This window comes from Pinus tabuliformis, chromosome X (assembly GCF_031772625.1).
Source record: "Pinus tabuliformis cultivar Carrire ecotype Pingquan chromosome X, CPIR1, whole genome shotgun sequence".
Lineage (NCBI taxonomy): Eukaryota > Viridiplantae > Streptophyta > Pinopsida > Pinales > Pinaceae > Pinus > Pinus tabuliformis.
The window spans coordinates 1,542,012,314-1,542,032,880 of record NC_142308.1 but is presented as its reverse complement, the minus strand read 5'-3'; positions in this window follow the sequence as shown (position 1 = coordinate 1,542,032,880).

Below are 20,567 nucleotides of genomic sequence, written 5' to 3'. Positions count from 1 at the left end.
TTATTATAACTATCATTGGTAAAATAATGCATAATCATCAATTTATTAGAAATAAAGGAGAATAAATAATCTAAGAGCATAAATCATCATAAAATGGATTTATATAATAAATTATAATAAATGACATGATGAAGAATGGTAGAAATGGGTGGAATAAACGTTCACAAGTGACAATAATAATGGCATATTAACGACCCAACAAAATCTTCTCCACTATTTACCTGCCTCCACTACGCAATCCTGCAAGAGAATCAATCACTCTGTGAAATCGAATTCCTTTGGTTATACTACGCAAGCCTCATGGGCAATCTCCATCCATGCATGTGCAAATCTCATGCACAACTATAGTCACAACTGATAACAATCTCAACCTCTAACACCTGTCTCCATTGAACTGTACATGCACTGAGTTAACTGATGTATTCTTCAGTTTCTTTATGAGTTAATAATTAGTGAATTAGTTTAACATTAATTCACATCACTCATCACTAGTCTATTTGCAGTTAGACTAAATACAACTAGTTCAACCAAGTCAAACTGAACACAAGTCCATCAACTCCACAATCAACTCCACCAAAACTCAACCACATGAGTTCTAACTGAAGTCATGCATGCAATAGCTCAACTGACCCACAAAGAAATTGTATTTCCTTTTGACAGCTACATGTGCCACATCTGTAGCTCAAACTGAAGTGCTCCAAGAGGATAAGATAATGATTATAGTCCAAATATTATTATGAGACAATAATATTTGATTGTTCTATTTTTAGCTTGGCAGTCTAAAAATAGAAGTCCATCTATTTTTACCAACATGACCAATCATCCACAAATAGAATCCTGCAACTCATAGACCATGATCCATATGTCTAAAAATAGACATAGTCTAAAAATAGACTTTGCGCCAAAAAAGGCCTACGGGCCCACTTAGTGAAGACGACTTCTTTCCACTAAGCTCCATCATCTTGTTGCATTCTCAACACATGAAATCTTATGGCATCTGGAATTTGATGGTTCAGTAAACAAGCTAGGTGCAGGAGTAGGTGTATGGATTTATAACTTAGAGAACGATCATGCAGAAGGTCATGCCTATAAACTTCAAATGTACAAACAATATGGCAGAATACGAAGCACTCCTGTTAGGTCTTAAACTGGTTAAAGGGTTAGGAGCTATAAGGTTATCAATTATGGGAGATTCTAAATTTATAGTTAAACAAATTAATGTTGTTTACCTAACTATAGACTGTTAGGCCAGGCAATAACTCCTCAAAACAATTCATTGATTTCATTTAGATTGGTGTTTATTATATACATGAGGGAGAGACTATTCATTTCCTCTCCTAGTGACTATTCATATTCTCCATTATTTATTTACATCAATTTCAGTTCTTCACCCAATCCTGATGATTAGGTGTCAACATTCCCCCCCTTAATCTGAAGGGATGTTCGTGAGTCCAAGCATCGTTCTGAATCTTTCAAGCTTTTCTCTTCCAAGCGCTTTGGTGAATATGTCTGCAATTTGCTCGTTCGTGGAACAATGGCGGAGATGGATTGTTTTGTCCTCAACATGATGTTGAATTAGATGATATTTAGTATTGATGTGCTTCATTCGATCATGGAACTTTGAGTTCTTGGCCAACTTTATTGCAGAGGTATTATCAATCATGAGTGGAGTTGATTGTACTTGTTTTACCTACAAATCTTCAAGAATTTTCTTGAGCCACACAATTTCTTTTTTTGCCTCAGCTGCTGCCACGTATTCTGCTTCTATTGTGGAATCTACTGGAACTGATTATTTGCGTGATCTCCAGGAGACAGCTCTTGATCCAAGACTCATAGAATATTCTAAAGTAGATACCCTAGTTTCTTTCTCTCCATCAAAGTATGAATTAGAGTATCCAATCAAGCTGAAGTCGTCCACCTATGTATACTTTATTCTAAAGTCTTGAGTTCCCTTCAAGTACCTTAGAACTCTTTTTGCAGCGGACCAATGTCCCTCACAAGGCTTTTGCATAAACCTGGAGAGGATTCCAACAACAAATGAAATGACTGGTCTGGTAGTAGTTAGGTAGTTGAGACTTCCTACAAGTTGTCTATACTTTGTTGCATCCTCAAATTCTTTTCCTTCAATAGATGTGAGCTTCAAGTTTTTTTCCATTGGAGTAGTAAGAGGATTGCATTTTGTCATGCCAAACCTGTTCAACAGATCTCCAATGTACTTCTTTTGAGAAAGAAATATGGACTTCGGATGTTGAGTTACTTCAATACCAAGATAGTAATGAACATACCCCAAATCAGTCATTTCAAAACTTTTTCCCAATTCTTTCTTTATGGATGCAATGTAGCTTTCATTGTTCCCTATCATCAAAAGATCATCTACATATACCACAAGATATACAACTATTTTGCCAACTTTCTTGACAAATAAGGTTGCATCATCAAGATCATAATGTTTGAAATTGAGTTTCAGAAGATGCTCAGTTAGTTTTTCATACCAGGCTCGTGGTGCTTGTTTGAGGCCATACAAGGACTTCACAAGTTTGCATAATTTATGTTCATGTCCTTTCATAGCAAATCCTTCAGGCTGGGACATAAAAACATTTTTGTTGGGTGTGGAGCCTGATTATCTTCTATATTCAAAGGTATCGCCACATTGGACCCCAGTTCGAAATGGGGGCGGAAACGCCGCCCGTAAAATAGTCACTGCAGGGGGGGTCCAGGGGGAGGCGGCTGCGACCTTTGGGAGCCCCCCCTGGCAGGGGGTTTCGGGGGCAGCGCCCCCGAAGTTAAAAACAGCTGTAAAATTGCCTTGTAAAAGTATAGTAATTTCTAGTCAATCTGGGCCGTTCATTAGGCGGATGATCTGACGGTAGAACTTATGTTTAGTTTAGGGTTTTTTGCCCTAGAAGGCAACCCCTCTCTTTGTATGAGGGCATTGTATTTGAGGCTGTGCGATAGATGTGTATTCCGTGAGTGGGAAATAGAGAGGTGAGACTGTGAGAGAAAACAGAGGATATTATAGCGGATTTGCTGTAGGTTGTGTCTCTTCATTTTGTTGGATAATAGAAAGGAAGGACTGGCTGTTCGGGGTGGACGTAACCTAAACTGGGTGAACCACGTATATCTGTGTCTCTCTTGTTTTATGCATTTTCTGTGTTTATATTTCTGCAATATTTTATGTGTTCCATTGCTCCATAATATATAATTTCTAACAATCTTCTTTTAGATATCCATTTAGGAAAGCAGTTTTTACATCCATTTGATGGACTTTCCAACCGTTCTGAGTTGCTAGGGAAAAGAGTGTCTGGATGGTAGCCCATTTTGCTGTGGGGGCAAAAGTCTCCTCATAATCGACCCCTTCCTTCTATGAAAAACCTTTTGCCACAAGCCTAGCTTTGTGCTTGTCAAGTGAGCCATCATCTTTATACTTGTTCTTGTAGACCCACTTGCAGCCAATTGGTTTGGTTCCTAATGGAGGATCAACCAGCTTCCAAGTGTCGTTCTTTATGAGGACATCATACTCCTTTTGCATCACTTCTTTCCATTCATCATGAGAAGCAGCTTCTTTGAAGGAAGTTGGTTCAAAATCTGTAGACAAATTTAATTCACAATTATAAGAAACATCCATATCAACAGGTGAATTAGAGTTGTCTACATCACCTCCATTTTGTCGGTTCGAATGTCTAGTTCCTGTCCTTCCAACCTCATCAGGATGAAAACTTTCAAGTGTCTTTATCAGCCACTTTGGGGGACCTTTCTCAGATGGTCCAGGCTGCTCCGTTGATTGAGTTGGGACTGATTGAGTCTCCCAATTCTATCAATCACATCACTTAAAGTATCATCCATTGCTGGAGTTTCATGCGGGGGAGAGAGTTCTTCAGAAGAAGATTCTACATGTTGATCTAGTATAGGAATCCCCCTTCAAGATGTGGAATCTGATTATCAAATTATTGAAATTATTTTGCATTTGCGAATCTATCCAAGCGATCAAGTTGCCGCTCGACAACATTGTCAGTTTTGGATGATTCAAGAAAAATTACATCTCTAGATACAAAAAAAAATTTATTGACTTCATCATAGAGATGGTATGCTTTGGAGGTGTTTGAATACCCCAGGAAGATACACTTACGATTTCTTGTACCAAGTTTATTTCTATGTACCTTTGGTATCAAGGCATAACAGGTGGAACCAAAGACCCTGAGATGCTTTACCGAAGGAATGTGCCCATACCACATTTCATAAGGAGTCTTGTTTCTGATAGCATTAGATGGACATCTATTCTTTATATATCAGCAAATAGAACATCATCAGCCCAAAAAATTATTTTTACATTTTTGAAGAAGAGCATGGAGCGTACCATATTTAAGATTGTCCTATTCATTCTTTCAGCTACACCATTCTGTTGGGGATTATAAGGTACAGTGGTTTGATGTTTGATCCCATGTTGGCGAAGATAGTTTTCAAATTCATTTGTTGTGTATTCTTTTCCATTATCAGTGCGAATAGACCCAATATGAGATTGTGCATCATTTTCAATGCATTTATGAAAGTTCTTGAATGTTTGAAAAGCATCAAAGTTGTTCTTCAATAAATAAACCCAACACATTCTAGTGTAGTCATCAATAAATGTCATCATATATTTATTTCCATTTGGAGAAGGAACAGGCATTGGACCACATAAATCTGAATGAATGAGTTCAATTTTTCTATGTGCTCTTGAATGCGAACCATGAAAAGACTGTTTGCTATGCTTTCCTAGAATGCAAGCATCACATTGCTTAAATTTCCTAGGAATTGTAGGCAAACTAGCAATACCATTTTTCTTCAAGAAGCGGAGGCTGTCATAGTTCAAATGTCCAAATCTAGCATGCCATAATAAACATGATAGAAGTGTACCTTCTTCATAATGAGAATTGTATGAGAAATGTTGTGCATGAGCAGAGGTACCTTGAAGCTTGAGAAGCCTTTCTTCTTCTATTCCCCTCATGACAAGTGAGTGGTCAGATGTTTTTCTCACCTCAAGCTTGCCATCAAACATATGAATGGAGTGACCTTGTTGGCAGATGTGGACCAAGGACAACAAGTTTCTCTTCACTTGTGGGAGATATAGAACATGATGCAGAAGAAAGTCTGGAAGACCAGGCAATTTAATCCTAATTGTGCCAAGCCCTGATGGCTTGATTTTTGATTGGTCTGCAAATTATACTTCTCCATCAACATTGTCAGTAAATTCTTCAAAAAAATCTTTTCTATGAGTCATGTGGCAAGTTGCTCTTGAATCAAGCAACCAATCATTTTTCCAAGAAGCAAGTGAAGCATTAAATAAATCTTCATTTACTCCAATATTACATTGTGCCACCACATAATGAGCAGATTCAAGTGCTTTACCATTGTCTGTGTCATTAATTTTACCTTTGGGTTGACCTCTTTGTTGCTCAATTCTGTCCCAAGGTATTTTGCATGTAGAGGCATCATGTGATCCATTTCTTTTGCAACATATGCAGTGAAGCTCTGCCTTTTCTCCTTGAGAGTGTTTGCCCCCCCTGCCTCTAAAATTTCTTCCTCTTCCTTTTCGATCACCTCTTCCTCTAGAAGAATATTGAGCAAGATTATTCTCTCTATGTGCAAGACACACAACTTTTTCGGAAGACTAAAAACCCTTCTCTTTTTCAACAAAATTCTCCATCATAAAATTTGAACAGCATAGCATATCCCCCAATGGTAATTTCATACTGGTGAATAGTTGGAGTTGAAGACGGCAATGTCATTGAACTGGTGGTATCAAATACCACCACCACTACTGTAATATGGAGTCAGTCAACAGGAATGAATTGGAAAACGAAATGGGGGGCAGTGTTCTATGTATGGGAAGTTCCAGCAGCGTATGGGAGCCAACGGAGAGGAGTTTAAAACTCGTGAGCTAGAATGGGAACACAATACATAAGGGCGGTGCAAAGCCAACGTTCCACAAGTTGACAATTCGAACTCAGATTTCACAATAATGGCTAATGAATAGTCAATTTACCAACACAAACACGGTCACTCCAACATACATGCCATTCAATTGACTATCAATCTTCTTCAATGTATGAGCTTCTTAAAGGATTCTGATCATTGAAATCACTTACCAAATGCCATCAATATTCGAACGCAGTCGACGCAAAATGCACACTGTAGTCTCACTGTTCAACGCAGCATGTCCAAGTTTCGACCAAGCTCACAATCTTTTAATGCACGTGTTCCATCTCTTAGCACCCAAGCTTCAATGATTGTTTGCAGGTCTGCTCCAAACAATCCAGACAGAGATTAGGAAAAGCATTTCATCGTTTTTTGAAGGAACAAAATTGAAGGGATTCTTTTGTCTGCATCCAACACCTATGACTTACAAATCCTCCAACGCCTCTGGCAACATCCAGAAGGTATTGCCAGATGTTGGGATATTTCAGAAGGTATTAGAGCAAGGAAGATTATAGCAGAGCAGCGCAGCGTATTATAAGTGAATATGAATAAAAAATGGTCAGAGAAGAGGGCGCAGAAAATGATTATGGCAGAGAGCCCAAAGAGAAAATATGGCAGAAAAACTAATACAAGGAGTTACAACTAATTTTAGGAACTTGGCTCTGATACCATGTCAGGCCAGGCAGTAACTCCTCAAAACAATTCATTGATTTCATTTAGATTGGTGTTTATTATATACATGAGGGAGAGACTGTTCATTTCATCTCTCGGTGACTATTCATATTCTCCATTATTTATTTACATCAATTTCAGTTATTCACCCAATCCTAATGATTAGGTGTCAATAGAGACCCTAGACTAGGATTTTATAGAGGTACAGTTGTAGAATTCCTTAACACTTTTTTAGAAACTAAGCTTGCTGCTATCCCCAAAAAACATAACATGCAAGCTCACAGTTTGGCCATGTTTGCTAGTACTTGTAAGTTGCCCTTCCAACCCAACCATTAGTACACTGCTAAGGTTAGGCACAGACCAGCTATTCCTAACAACTTAAAGAACTGGCAAGTATTTGAAAATGATAAGAAGATTAACAATTTTTTAACATTAGATGAAGAATTTGCTAATATTAACATAGATACAGACAAAGCTTCACATTTTGATCACGCTAATGAAATAGAAATTAACAAACTAGAAGAAGATCAAATAGACAAACTTCATCCTACAAAATTCACAAAATCAGATATTCAAGATTTAAAACAAATGGAAATTGATGAAGTAATTGATGATGAAATTGAAGTCATAAATCTCAAAGATAATTTCTTACCCAAGGGATTAACTCCTTTGGAGGACTTATTCGACTCAAATGATATTCCTAAAAAGCCTAAAATGGAACCTTTGAAATTAGACATTGAGGAATGTAATATAGGATCTGAAGAGAATCCCAAACTAATAAAACTATCTAAATCATTACCTCCCAATGAAAAACTGAAATATATGGAACTTATGAAGGAATTCCAGGATGTTTTTGCCTAGAGTTATGAGGACCTAAAATCCTATGATACTAGCATTATACAACACACTATCCCTTTAAAAGAAGATCAGAAGCCCTTTAGACAGAAGCTTAGAAGAATTAACCCTATTCTACTACCTTCTATCGAAAAGGAAATCAAACGAATGTATGAAGCTAAGATTATTGCACCCATTAGGTTTTCAGATTGGGTATCTAATATTGTCCCTACAAGAAAGAAAACTGGAGAAATAAGACTGTGTGTTGACCTTAGGAATTTAAACAAAGTTTCACTCAAAGATAACTATCCCCTACCTAAAATGGATCACATATTGCAAAGGGTAGTAGGTTCCACAAGGATCTCACTATTAGATGGGTTCTCTGGTTACAACCAAATCCTAGTCCATCTAGATGATCAAGCAAAAACTGCATTCACTACCCCATGGGGTACCTTCATGTATGTTAAAATGCCTTTTGGATTGAAAAATGCAGGGGCCACCTTTCAAAGAGCAATGGATATTGCCTTTGCTAAGGAAATCCATGATTTCCTAGTTATATACCTTGATGATATCATAGTGTTTTCCAGATCATATCAACAACACCTGGATCATCTTAGGCAGGTCTTTATTAAATGCAGGAAATATGACATCTCTCTGAATCCAAAAAAGTCTTTATTTGGTTTGGAAGAAGGCAAATTATTAGGCCACATTATCTCTAAAGATGGGATCCGGATTGACCCAACCAGGATTGAAGCTATTTTGCAAATACCTCACCCTAGAAACATCAAAGAACTTCAGGCATTTTTAGGAAAAATAAACTTTTTAAGAAGATTTATCTCTAACCTAGCTGAACTAATTAGACTGCTAAATAACATGTTGAAAAAAGATTCAGCTATTAAATGGACCGTAGAGGCTAAAAAATCATTCGAAGATATAAAACTAGCCTTGACTCCAATACTAGTCCTCATAAGTCCAATGTTTGATAGAGAATTTATCATTTTTTTCTTTGCATCAAAACATGTCATTGCTACAGTTTTACTATAGAAGAATGATCATGGATTTGAACAACCAATAGCCTTCTTTAGTAAAGCTCTAAGGGATGCACCTTTAAAGTATAACATAATGGAAAAACAGGCTTTTGCTTTGGTAAAAGCTATCAAAGATTTCAGAGTCTATATCTTGTACTCTCACATAGTAGCTTATGTTCCCAATGCTGTAGTCAAAGACATTCTAACACAGAATGGAGTTGATGGAAAAAGGGGAAAGTGGATAGATACCATATTAGAGTACGCCATAGAGATTAAACCTACAAAATTAATCAAAGGTCAAGGGTTGGCCAAACTTATGGCTGAAACAAATTGCCAAGCCCTAGATATAAACTTCATTGCAGAACTGGATAACGAAGAGGAGATGGCAACTCCACAGATCAGCCAGGCCTTTACAGATTCACCATGGTACACTGATATAATATATGTTCTACAAAATTTACAAGCTCCTCCAGGGTTGTCCAGAACTAAAAGTAGGTTTTTGAAAATGAAATCTTTGAAATTCTGCATAATTGATGATACTTTATTTTGGAAAAATCATGAAGGTATTCTGTTAAATTGTTTATTAAAGGAAGAATCTGACAAAGTACTCCAAGAATTTCATGCAGGTGATTGTGGAGGACATCTCTACTGGAAGACAACAGTTGATAAAATCTTAAGAGCTAGATTTTACTGGCCAACTTTGTTTTTTGATGTAAAAAAAATTGTAACTGTTATAGACATTTTTGTGCCTCGCAGCACGGAGCATGAAATGTCGATAATTACAGGGATCCTCAGTCCCTAAACATGTTGTTCTTACCCCTAGAAGAACAAGGTCAGAAAACCACAGCACTTCCCATCAGTTCTCCACCTGAAAACACTCAAAAACAGGCTATTTTTGGATCATGTCAGCTGCTCCACTGAGCATCTGCGCTGGAATGCAACTGCTCCTCCTTGTACCTGCGCTGAAAGTCAAATCTAATGAAGGCTACCTGCGCTGGGCGAGATTGGCCAAGTGGCACAGTCATTCTGCAAGGTGTCAATTGCCCAGGAAGCTTCCAAACTGACACTTGGTTCAAGGGATTCGCCCTGTGATGAGTAAGAGGTACTTGATCTCCATGTGTAAGCAAGGATCTCCAAGTGGACTCAAGAACTGAAGTTTAACTGAAGAGGGAGAGGACACAAGGCAACTTTATGTCAGTCTCAAGCTGACTCATCCTTTCTTCTTCTATCCTATATATAGAGCTCTTCTATGAGGTCTAAGGAGGCTGGAATTTTGTGCAAAGTAAGGAAGTGATGTTGGTTTACAGTTAGAGCTATTGGGTGATTGCTTTTATAGAGGGGAAGAGGAGATTTCTTGCTGCTGGGGAGGTGCTGCTGGATTGGAGCCATTGATGGTTGTAACCTTCTCAGAACCCTTTTACTTCTATCAATAAAGCTTTGAATGTTCTCCTATATACTTGTATTGCATTGATGTATTGTATTTACTTGTATATCTGATTCACTCTAATCCATGCATCAGTTATGAGTACATGTTTCTTGTAGTTTTCCTTCTCTTGTTTGTGCAGGATCTTTGTGTAGCTGGACCGGCAAAGGGAGCAAGGAGCTGGGAACAAGAGACAAAGAGAGAGGATAGGATCGACAAAAGCGAAAGACACCGGTTGGTCAATCTTTTCTTCCTTCTCTGTACTTTCATAAAGGAAAATATCAAAGCTTTACTTTCAGTTGTTGCTAAGGAACTATCGCCCTTAGAGTAGGGATAGGGTCATTCCGAGTCGGATACTTTTCCCCACAACAAACTGGCGACTCCGCTGGGGAGCCTAGTATCTTGTTGGTGTTTGTAGTATCTTTGCTATTCATTTCCTGAACCAAAGAGTACCGAATCGAAAAGCCTTTGACTATATCAAAAGCGAAGTAGAGGGGCTGCTACTCTTGCTCATTTTTTGAGCAGATTCATGATTTGAAGAGCTGATCTACAAAAGACTCTTGTACTCTTTGTGATAGCTTTTCATCCTCTTGATCATCCCTTAGCTTGTACTTGACCTATAGCTTTCTATTTCAGCAAAAACAGTGAATTTTTGAGCTTTTTATGACCCGGAAATCCTTGTAAACGCAACTCTCGTGTCTCAGTGCAGGCTATCCACGGGCAGTCTGCATTCCAGCGTAGGTACTCCCTTCGAGAACTGCGCTGAGAGTCAATTTGACAGACCAGAGCCTGCGCTGATCCAGTTAGGCTATGTCTTCCTGAGGTTTCCCACTGTGTCTTAGCCCTGTTTTCACTGTTGTTTTGCTGCTGATTGCTTGTCATTGTACTTGCTGTAAACCAACTTTCCTTGACATTATTCTGCCTCAGTTGTGTGATGAAACTGTGATTGTTCTTTCAGTATTTCTCGTTTCAGTTACAGTTTCCCATTGTGAAAAGCGAACCAGTATAGCTGTGGCCTCTTAGATCCTAAACTGTAAAAGTGTCTTTGTGATCTTAAGAGCTAGTTTTATTACTGTTCATGGCTGTTTGAGTTTGTTTGTTTTTCATCTTGTGGTTTGAATCTATACATTTCGAGTGTCTAAACAAGTCGATCTTAAGGTGTCTTTTGATTTTGGACAAGCTTGTTTACTTTCGCTCGAAATTAGATTCAAAGTTATACAACAGTTTCCTTTTTGTCTTACATCAACATTAAGGATAACGAAAAGAAATATCTGCATTGTGCATTTTGCATTTGACTGTGTGCTTGACGATTTAGGAAAATTTGCATTTTAGTGTGTGTTCTATGATCTGTGAGAAAAGTTGATATCCTCTTTTCCCTCAGTAGATTAAGGTTTTCAAAGTTGAAAGATCGAAAAGTTTTGCTTCTCATCTTAGATTGCATGTAGGAAGTTGTATATATACATCTCGTGGTGATCCTTAAAGGCAAACTGCTAAGCAAGATCAACATTAAAATAAATCCAATTTACATAACAACGCTTTGTAACATAACGCAAACATCTAGAGGTCTAGGTAGAGACGTGTTCCGGCGTCGTTAAACATAGTGACTGTCGATCTCTACGAAGGTGGGTGATTCCTCCTGAGAGTCGGTGGCACTAATACGGACTTGTGCTCCCGCGTACCGTCGCGTATATTGGGAGACCCCTATAGGCATTTATCCTTTATCCATAGGAAGCCGTGTCGACCACCCTACTGATCGCGATGCAGTGAACACAACATTCACGAAGATCGACCACCCGTACCGTAAAACGTATTCTATGGTTTCGCGAAAGGTTTGGCACACCCTCTGCCTAGATCTCCAGAGCAGTTTCTTTTGGCCTTTTTCAAACTCTATAACTGAAAAAGTCCAACCGAGCATTTGTCACTTCGGGCTCGTTAATACATCGAAGGCGACTAGAGTCATCTTTAGCTTTTTCTCGACTCTTAAAACATGAAAAAGCAAGTTTGTGTCTAAAAGCGTCGTTAATAAAATTTATTTTAAGCGGAACAAAATCATATGTTATTCCCACGTTGATCTTTCAGTTGAAAAGTATGGAGCCCACCAACCAAGGAGGCAACCTTGGCGGAAGTCCAAATCCCTTCTCCTCTTGGGGAGATGTTGGTGCGCCTCATATGGCAACATTGTCACTTCCAGGATTGACAATTGGCCTCCCTGTATGGCTCTTTTCAACTAATGTAGTCCAGATCGCCACTAATCCTGAGCAATCGAATCAACAGTCAGACCAGTCTAGAGCTACCCACCAGCCTTCCACTTCTTACAATACTTCCTCTGATCCTTCATCTTCGCAAGGTAGAGCTGGCAAAAGTCAGCCTCCCAAGGAGAAGAAGGAAAGGAAGAAGAAAGAGAAGAAGAAGAAGGAGCCTAAGGCGACTGGGGGAAAGCAAAAGACATCTGACGAAAACCCACCCACTGCACAGACCGGGCCTAAATCACCATGTGTCATATGTAGAGGAGACCATTTCCACAGAGATTGTCCCTGTATTCCCCGGATACTAAGGGACTGGTCCCCTCGTCTGCACAATTCGAGGGCATCAACCTCTGACAATCAGGTTGATGGCTTTCCATCAACCAGTGAAAGTGAAGGATCGAGACAAAAAGGGGGAGTAAGATTCCCCTGTAAGTTGTGTGAAGGCAGTCATGCCATCCACCGTTGTCCCTTCTTAGACGAAGCGAAGATAGTTTTGGAAGATCGTCCGGTTTCACCGGTAAAACTTCCTCCTGGATACAAAAAACTCGTGCCAAGTCCTTCGTTGATTGAAAATACAGCTGGCCCGCTCAAGTGGTCGGCTGAAGCGTCAGTCACTAAAAATGAACCTACTGAATCCAGACCGGACGAAAGTCCAAAGGTCGATACGGCAGTTGACTCGGTTCTACCTTCAGAAGTTTCATCTTCAAATGACACCGTCGCCGAAGAGTCATCTTCATGCGACACCATCACTGAAGAGAATAAGGATGACACCATCCAGGTTCTTTTCATCAGCACCGACTCTGATGAGCGTCAGGGCAATGCGCCCATTCCTTTATCGCAGGAAGGAACATCATCAGGGTCATATCCGGCCGTATATTCGGTCCCACCACCAAGCAACCTGGTTGTATCCTTTGATTGGAATCAACTAGGCAGACCCCGGTTACCAGCCAGTGTACCATTCAGAATCATTGTCCAGATCTATAGAATGATCATGGCTGGTACTATCATTGATGAAGGGGCGTCTGTGAGTATCCTTTCCTCTGTTGCTTGGAAAGCACTGGGTTCCCCGGCGCTTTTACCTGAGTTAAGAAATCTCTCAGGTTTTGATAAAGGAACCAGTCGACCATTAGGAATCCTCCCCAATGTGCCTGTCACATTGAAAGGGAAGACCGTTAATTTGAACGTGATGGTTGTCCAAGGACCCTTGGATTATAACCTACTCCTTGGACGTGACTATATTTATTGCATGGGAGCGATAGTCTCCTCACTCTTTAGAGTAATGTGTTTTCCACACGAAGGAAGGATGGTCAAGCTCGTAGACCAACTTTCGTTTCCGGGATCTCGCATCGCAAATAGTCAAATACCATTCCTAAATGGTCTGTTCACTCAAGATTCGCCTCCACCCCCAGTCCTACTTCCCGATGAGTGCGAGTGATTCGGAAAGAAAGACTGGAACCCAGGGGGCATGCACCCTGGTCTGCTCCGGGCAGAAGAAACCCTGGGTATAAGGTAGAATTTCCGCAGGAGAATATGACTAGTCCATACCCCGTCCGTGGATGGAAGAGGGGTTGTTCTGGAATAGTATTCTTTTGTTAAAGTTATGTGTTTGGCTAAAGAGTCATTCACCTTTGTCTAAAGAGGTGGGCACTGCCCAAGTAGGAATTCCCTTATTGTGACAAGCAGTAACCATCTTTGGGGAAAAGCAAGCCTCACCCATTAAAACAAATGTTTTGAAGGATAAGTAGGGGCAGCCTCCAAAGAAAAAGATTCTATTGTTGTGATATAGGGTAACCATATTTGAATAACCCAATGATAGACATCGCCGAAGAAAGAGATTGATTTGCGGCAGCAAATAGAACCCTCTTCGGATAATAAGAAAGAGGCAAGCCTCCCTTAATAATACCAATGTTTTGTCTTTGAGTAGTGTTCTTCTCTTGTCACAAATAGTTGTTCGTTAAAAGTTGGGCCGACGGGAAGACTGAGTACTGCGTAAGACCCCTTAAAATAACGAGAAGACTAGTATCGTTAACATTAGATTGGCAAGATGACAAGTACCTGTGAACACCCAAAGAAAAGCAGAGGTAGGGGAGAGGAGGGGCAGCCTCGAAATTCTATCCTATGTCTGGGGGCATGCAAACTTTTGGAATGTGAGCGAGGGACGGCTATTTATTTTTTTTAAATTTTTAGGTCCTCCCTTTAAACCTGTAGGTCTAACCCTTTAAACTCGTAGGATTAGCCGATTCCGACCTTGCATGAAGAAAGTCTGTGGGGCAAAAGTAAAAACTTGCCAAAATTGGAGCATAGCTTCGTGAGATAAAGCTCCTTAAAAAATAGCTATCTCACAGGAGGCGTTCTTATTCTATGACTGGTATATCGAGCAGTTTTAGCACATAGTTCATGCTCGTTAAAAAATAAACGCAAGATCCGAGCATTTTTAGCGCATAGTTCATGCTCGTTAAAAAATAAACATAAGTTTATGAGCAGGCTTTCCTTTAGAGTTCAAGCTCATTCAGAAAAAATGAACCGGTAAATACCCTTTTGAGATCGTAAATTCATCAGCCATAAAAGCCTTGGTCGTGTTTGTGCACCGTCACCTCCACCGTCATTTGGCCGATCATTCACTTCCATTTGTGTGTTTACCCATTTTGAGGAACATCTGCGAAGAGTGATTTCACCTAGCCATCCTTGTGACACTGCCGTGATTGGAAAATTCCAACCTGTACCTGGAATCTGCTGCTATCCCTGTTTATCACTCGTTCCTCAAAAGACGAGTCTTCTTTGAGCTCTTTTCACTGACTCGTAAAATATGAAAAGATTGCCGAGTTTTGGCCTTCCAGCTCGATAAAGCGACGGGAAGAGCTATCCCTCCTCTAAATTTTAATCTTTTTGGACCTGAGGGATTATTACACAAAAAGATCGAGCGCTTGTCTTGTTCGGCTCGTTAAAAGTACCGAACACCCATCCCTTCTGTATTGTTTTATACTTTTTCGGACTTAAGGGATTAGATGACGAAAAAGGAATTATGGAGTTAACTTTCTGTACCTTTTCAGACTCTCTAAAAATGAAAAGGACTGAGTTTTCCTTGTCGTTAAACTCGTTAAAATGATTAAATAGCGACAAACTTGTCTTTAGACGAGAACGAGTTTCCCTATCGCTAAGCTCGTTAAATCATAGCGATGGGCTTGCCCGAAGGGCAGGTTATAGAACAAGCATATGTTATCCTCCTCAAGCTTGACAAAAATAAAGAGGTACTGGTCAGAGATGACTGGGGAAAAATTGGGAGAACATCAAAGCTTAATGGTAGCAAGTCGCTCTTGAACATGACACTTTTCTTCCGTACCACATCGGGTTGGGTTGTTTCATTCACCGGTCTCATCACCATGGTCTTCGCCAAACCATCCACATTTTGGGGTAATGCTACCGATCCATCGCATCAGTGTCGTTATATGTTCAAGAGAGGTCATTCTGAAAGTGTCAACCGTGTCCCATCCACTGCCATACATTATCCTTCATCCATTCATGATTGCCACCCTGAATCATGTGTCACAGTTTGTTTTCACCTCCACTAAAATCATTAGCTCCGTTCCGTGTCATTGATGTGGGATTCATTAAGGCCCTCCTTTGACGGATCGCTTCTTGTCGACTTCAGCTCATTATCCAAGAAGTTGATCTAGGAACAACCCCATCAGTACTTTGAAGCTTGCATGCCTCAATGGCAAGTTTCTCACTTCCGGCGACAGGTATACATCAATGACCTTCGACCAGAAGATTTTGCGTGGCGTTCGATGCCAAGTCCTTTATTCACGCCACTTGGAGTGTACTGCAGTACCTTGAGGGTCATTATCATTATCGGTGATTCCTCTCGCGCTTGTTAACGGTTTTCATCATTGACCGGTAATCAAGCGATGTCTTTCCATGTTCGACTTCAAGAAATTCTCACATGGATCGACTTGTACATCGAGTGAAGATCGAACGAGTTTGAAGACCCCGGATCTAGTTTCATCCATCCGGGCTGCGATACATATTCAGGAAATATAAAAGCATTTGTCATGTACATCATTGCAGCAGATGATCATCCTATTCAAAGGATGATAATTTCAGCAGAAAATTATCAGTCTACCATCAGACGATCGTCTGTTATATGTACCAAAATGTATTTATAAAGCTGAGCATGGGAATGCCTGCCTCAGCTAGATCATGAAAATAGAATGAAAAATAATGTATTGTATTGTATTGTATTACAGGGCGCCTCCTCAGCACTGGAATGAACTTCGGACCCTCTAGATAAAGCATTTCACCCGATAAACGGCCTCATACTTTAGGGGGCAACTGTTATAGACATTTTTGTGCCTCGTAGCACGGAGCATGAAATGTCGATAATTACAGGGATCCTCAGTCCCTAAACATGTTGTTCTTACCCCTAGAAGAACAAGGTCAGCAAACCACAGCACTTCCCATCAGTTCTCCACCTGAAAACACTCAAAAACAGGCTATTTTTGGATCATGTCAGCTGCTCCACTGAGCATCTGCGCTGGAATGCAACTGCTCCTCCTTGTACCTGCGCTGAAAGTCAAATCTAATGAAGGCTACCTGCGCTGGGCGAGATTGGCCAAGTGGCACAGTCATTCTGCAAGGTGTCAATTGCCCAGGAAGCTTCCAAACTGACACTTGGTTCAAGGGATTCGCCCTGTGATGAGTAAGAGGTACTTGATCTCCATGTGTAAGCAAGGATCTCCAAGTGGACTCAAGAACTGAAGTTTAACTGAAGAGGGAGAGGACACAAGGCAGCTTTATGTCAGTCTCAAGCTGACTCATCCTTTCCTCTTCTATCCTATATATAGAGCTCTTCTATGAGGTCTAAGGAGGCTGGAATTTTGTGCAAAGTAAGGAAGTGCTGTTGGTTTACAGTTAGAGCTATTGGGTGATTGCTTTTATAGAGGGGAAGAGGAGATTTCTTGCTGCTGGGGAGGTGCTGCTGGATTGGAGCCATTGATGGTTGTAACCTTCTCAGAACCCTTTTACTTCTATCAATAAAGCTTTGAATGTTCTCCTATATACTTGTATTGCATTGATGTATTGTATTTACTTGTATATCTGATTCACTCTAATCCATGCATCAGTTATGAGTACATGTTTCTTGTAGTTTTCCTTCTCTTGTTTGTGCAGGATCTTTGTGTAGCTGGACCGGCAAAGGGAGCAAGGAGCTGGGAACAAGAGACAAAGAGAGAGGATAGGATCGACAAAAGCGAAAGACACCGGTTGGTCAATCTTTTCTTCCTTCTCTGTACTTTCATAAAGGAAAATATCAAAGCTTTACTTTCAGTTGTTGCTAAGGAACTATCGCCCTTAGAGTAGGGATAGGGTCATTCCGAGTCAGATACTTTTCCCCACAACAGTAACCTCCTGCCACAAGTGGCAGATCTTTGAATGAAAAAGAAAACTTCTGCCTTTACCTTTGAAACCCATTTCTACTGAAAAACTTTTTCAACAGTGGGGTCTACACTTCATTGGTGAAATTCACCCCCCTTCTTCTGCTCAACATAGGTGGATCTTGACTGCCACAAATTACTTTACAAAGTGTATAGAAGCCATTCCCTCTAGAAAAGTCACTTATACTGTCATAATAGGTTTTCTGGAGGCCAATATTCTGTCCAGATTTGGTTGTCCCAACAAAATTATCACAAACAATGCTGTAGAATTTAAATGAAAGGGGATGATTGATTTTTTCCATAAATACCATATAACCCTTGGTCACTCTACAGCCTACTAACCTCAAGGAAATGGACTTATAGAATCCTCCAACAAAAACCTGATGAAAATTATTAAAAAATTGTTGGAAGATAATAAGAAAACATGGAACAAGAAATTAATAAATTCTTTGTGGGTAGACAGGATGGCCACTAAGAAATTTATTGGAACCAGTCCCTATCAGCTAGTCTATGGGATGGAAGCAGTTTTCCCTTCATCATTGGGAATTCCAGTAATGAAACTACTCCAGGAATCCCAAGTTGAGCCAAATGATATTCAGAGGAGAATCAATCAGACCATTCATTTGCAGCAAACCAAGGAGGAAGTATACATCAGAGCCCAAGTACTATAGGAAAAACTCAAGAAAGTTTTTGATAAAAGAACCAAGGCAGAAGACTTCTATCTTGGTGATAAAATTTTGAAGTGGGACTCTAGAAGGGAAGACAAAAGGAAAAATGGGAAGTTTGATTTCCTATGGAAAGGTCCATACATTATATATGCCTTCAGAGGTAATAATGCTTACTTTCTCAAAGAATTGGATGGTGCAGAGGTAGAAGGAGGACCAGTAAATGGTCAAATGTTGAAACACTATGTTGATACAAGTTAGTAATTTTTCCAGTTTCAGTTGTAGATATTATATCCTTCAGAAAGTTTAGTTTGGATTGGGTGGTAAATTTGGAGTTGAAGCCCGAAGAGAAGGCCCTAAGATTCAAAAGTGTCACTATCATAAATATCAATAAAGTAGTAGAATAAATGGAAAATTGCAGAATAAAATCACAGTCTTTTAGAAGGCTATTGATATACAGTTCTTGACTTTCAACCAGGGAAAGCCATCCCGAAGTGGAGCCACTGTTATTTTTCTATACCAATATGTGTCATAATTTATGATTGACTTAGTTTATGTCTATAATATGTACATACGTTTGCTTTCTGCAAATGTTTTCCATATTCAAAAATTCAAAAAATTTCAAAAATGTAAAGAGGGTCTGTCCTAAAAAGAAAAATCAAAGGACAAAAAGAAGAAAGAAAAGGTCAAAAAAGAAATGAAAGAAAATGAACCCCAAGAAAGAAGAAAAAGACCATGAATGTGTGCAATTCTAAATGCCACTACCATTTACTTTGATGAAAAATAAAAGGTTGTGTGTAGCTTGTCACTTATTCCACAATCCATTAATACTAAAATAGTGTAAACTTGGCTATTTCATGTTTTCAATTTCTATTTTTATAGATAGAGAATAAGATCTGACCAAACTGTTTAATCTTGGTAGATAAGTAGATAGGTAAAGTGAATAAAAGGAGCTCAACAGTTTAATATGAGCCCTTGGATGTAATAAGCATAGACTTAGATAGATTTTTTATTGTAAAAGAAAAGAAAAGTTTGATAAGGGTTTGCTAGTTTAAGTGCACCCTAATAAAGAGTAGAAAAAATGGTAGGATGAGTAGGTGGGTAAGTAGTTGCATGGTTGCAGAATTCTGATGAATGATTAGCTAAGATCATATCATTTACTTTCATCATCATATTGTTTTAAAAGTATGGATAACAAGGAAACATTTACAAAGTCAAGTGTTTAATTTCCTCATTCATTTTACCCCTTATTTCACTAATTTCCCACAAATAACAATCAAAGTACCTAAAGCCTTAAGTTAAAGGGGCTCAGAGCATTTCTCTGACTTCTGGAGGGACCGGACCCTCGACCCAATAACTTATAAGGTCTAAGTACTAAAACCCCCTTATCAACATTCACCCCCTCCATCATTCATTCATTTTCCTAAAAACCCCCTTTTCCTAAGGTAAAATCACTATTTGCCTAGGAAAAGTAATTACCCTCATATAAAAACCCACAAATGCACTTAAGCCTAAGTTATGATGTTCAAATGCAGAAATGTCAATATATTTCAAAATCATTTTACTTAGCGCGTTTCCATTTCCATTTTCATATTAACGTCTAATTCTATTTATGTATTTAAATCCTAAAATACACCCCTTTCCCATATATATTATTAAAATTCCATATGTTAATATCCCACCCCAATGGTTTGAAATATAAACCATAATAAAATAATTAGATGGATTAATTAATCAATCTGCGATTAATTAAGAACCATAACCCTCCGCCGTGTTAAAAGGGATTAATTAATCAAATTGTGATTAATTAATAACCATCCTCCAATCAAATCATCCCCGACGTCATTAAATATCCCTAATCCATAATTATTATCCCGTCAGGCCCCTCCATTAACTCCTGATTAAATCATTGCCCCGATCACCGTACGATCTGACCCCTTCAGATCTAACGGCTGACGCTCATATTGGGCGGCCTCCGATGCCGACCTTTACCTGCTCGATGTGAGCGGTTTTACTATTCACCCCGCCGCTACGTGTCGACTGATGAATGGCATTGGGAAAACCTCTCCCAATACCGCCAAGCCCTCAAAAGCGGTGCAATAGATTCCACTTACCACCCTTGCTAAATGACAAAACGTCACCTCCGTTAGTTGGCGCCAACTGTCGCTTTTCCATTATACCCGCCAAAATCATTGACTTTGCAAATAAAACCAAAAATACTGATTATCTTTTTCTTACCAAGAAAATAACCTATCCATGCAAACGTAGAGTATGTTCTAACTATCAACCTGCTTCCAACCGTCAACCTCCAGAAG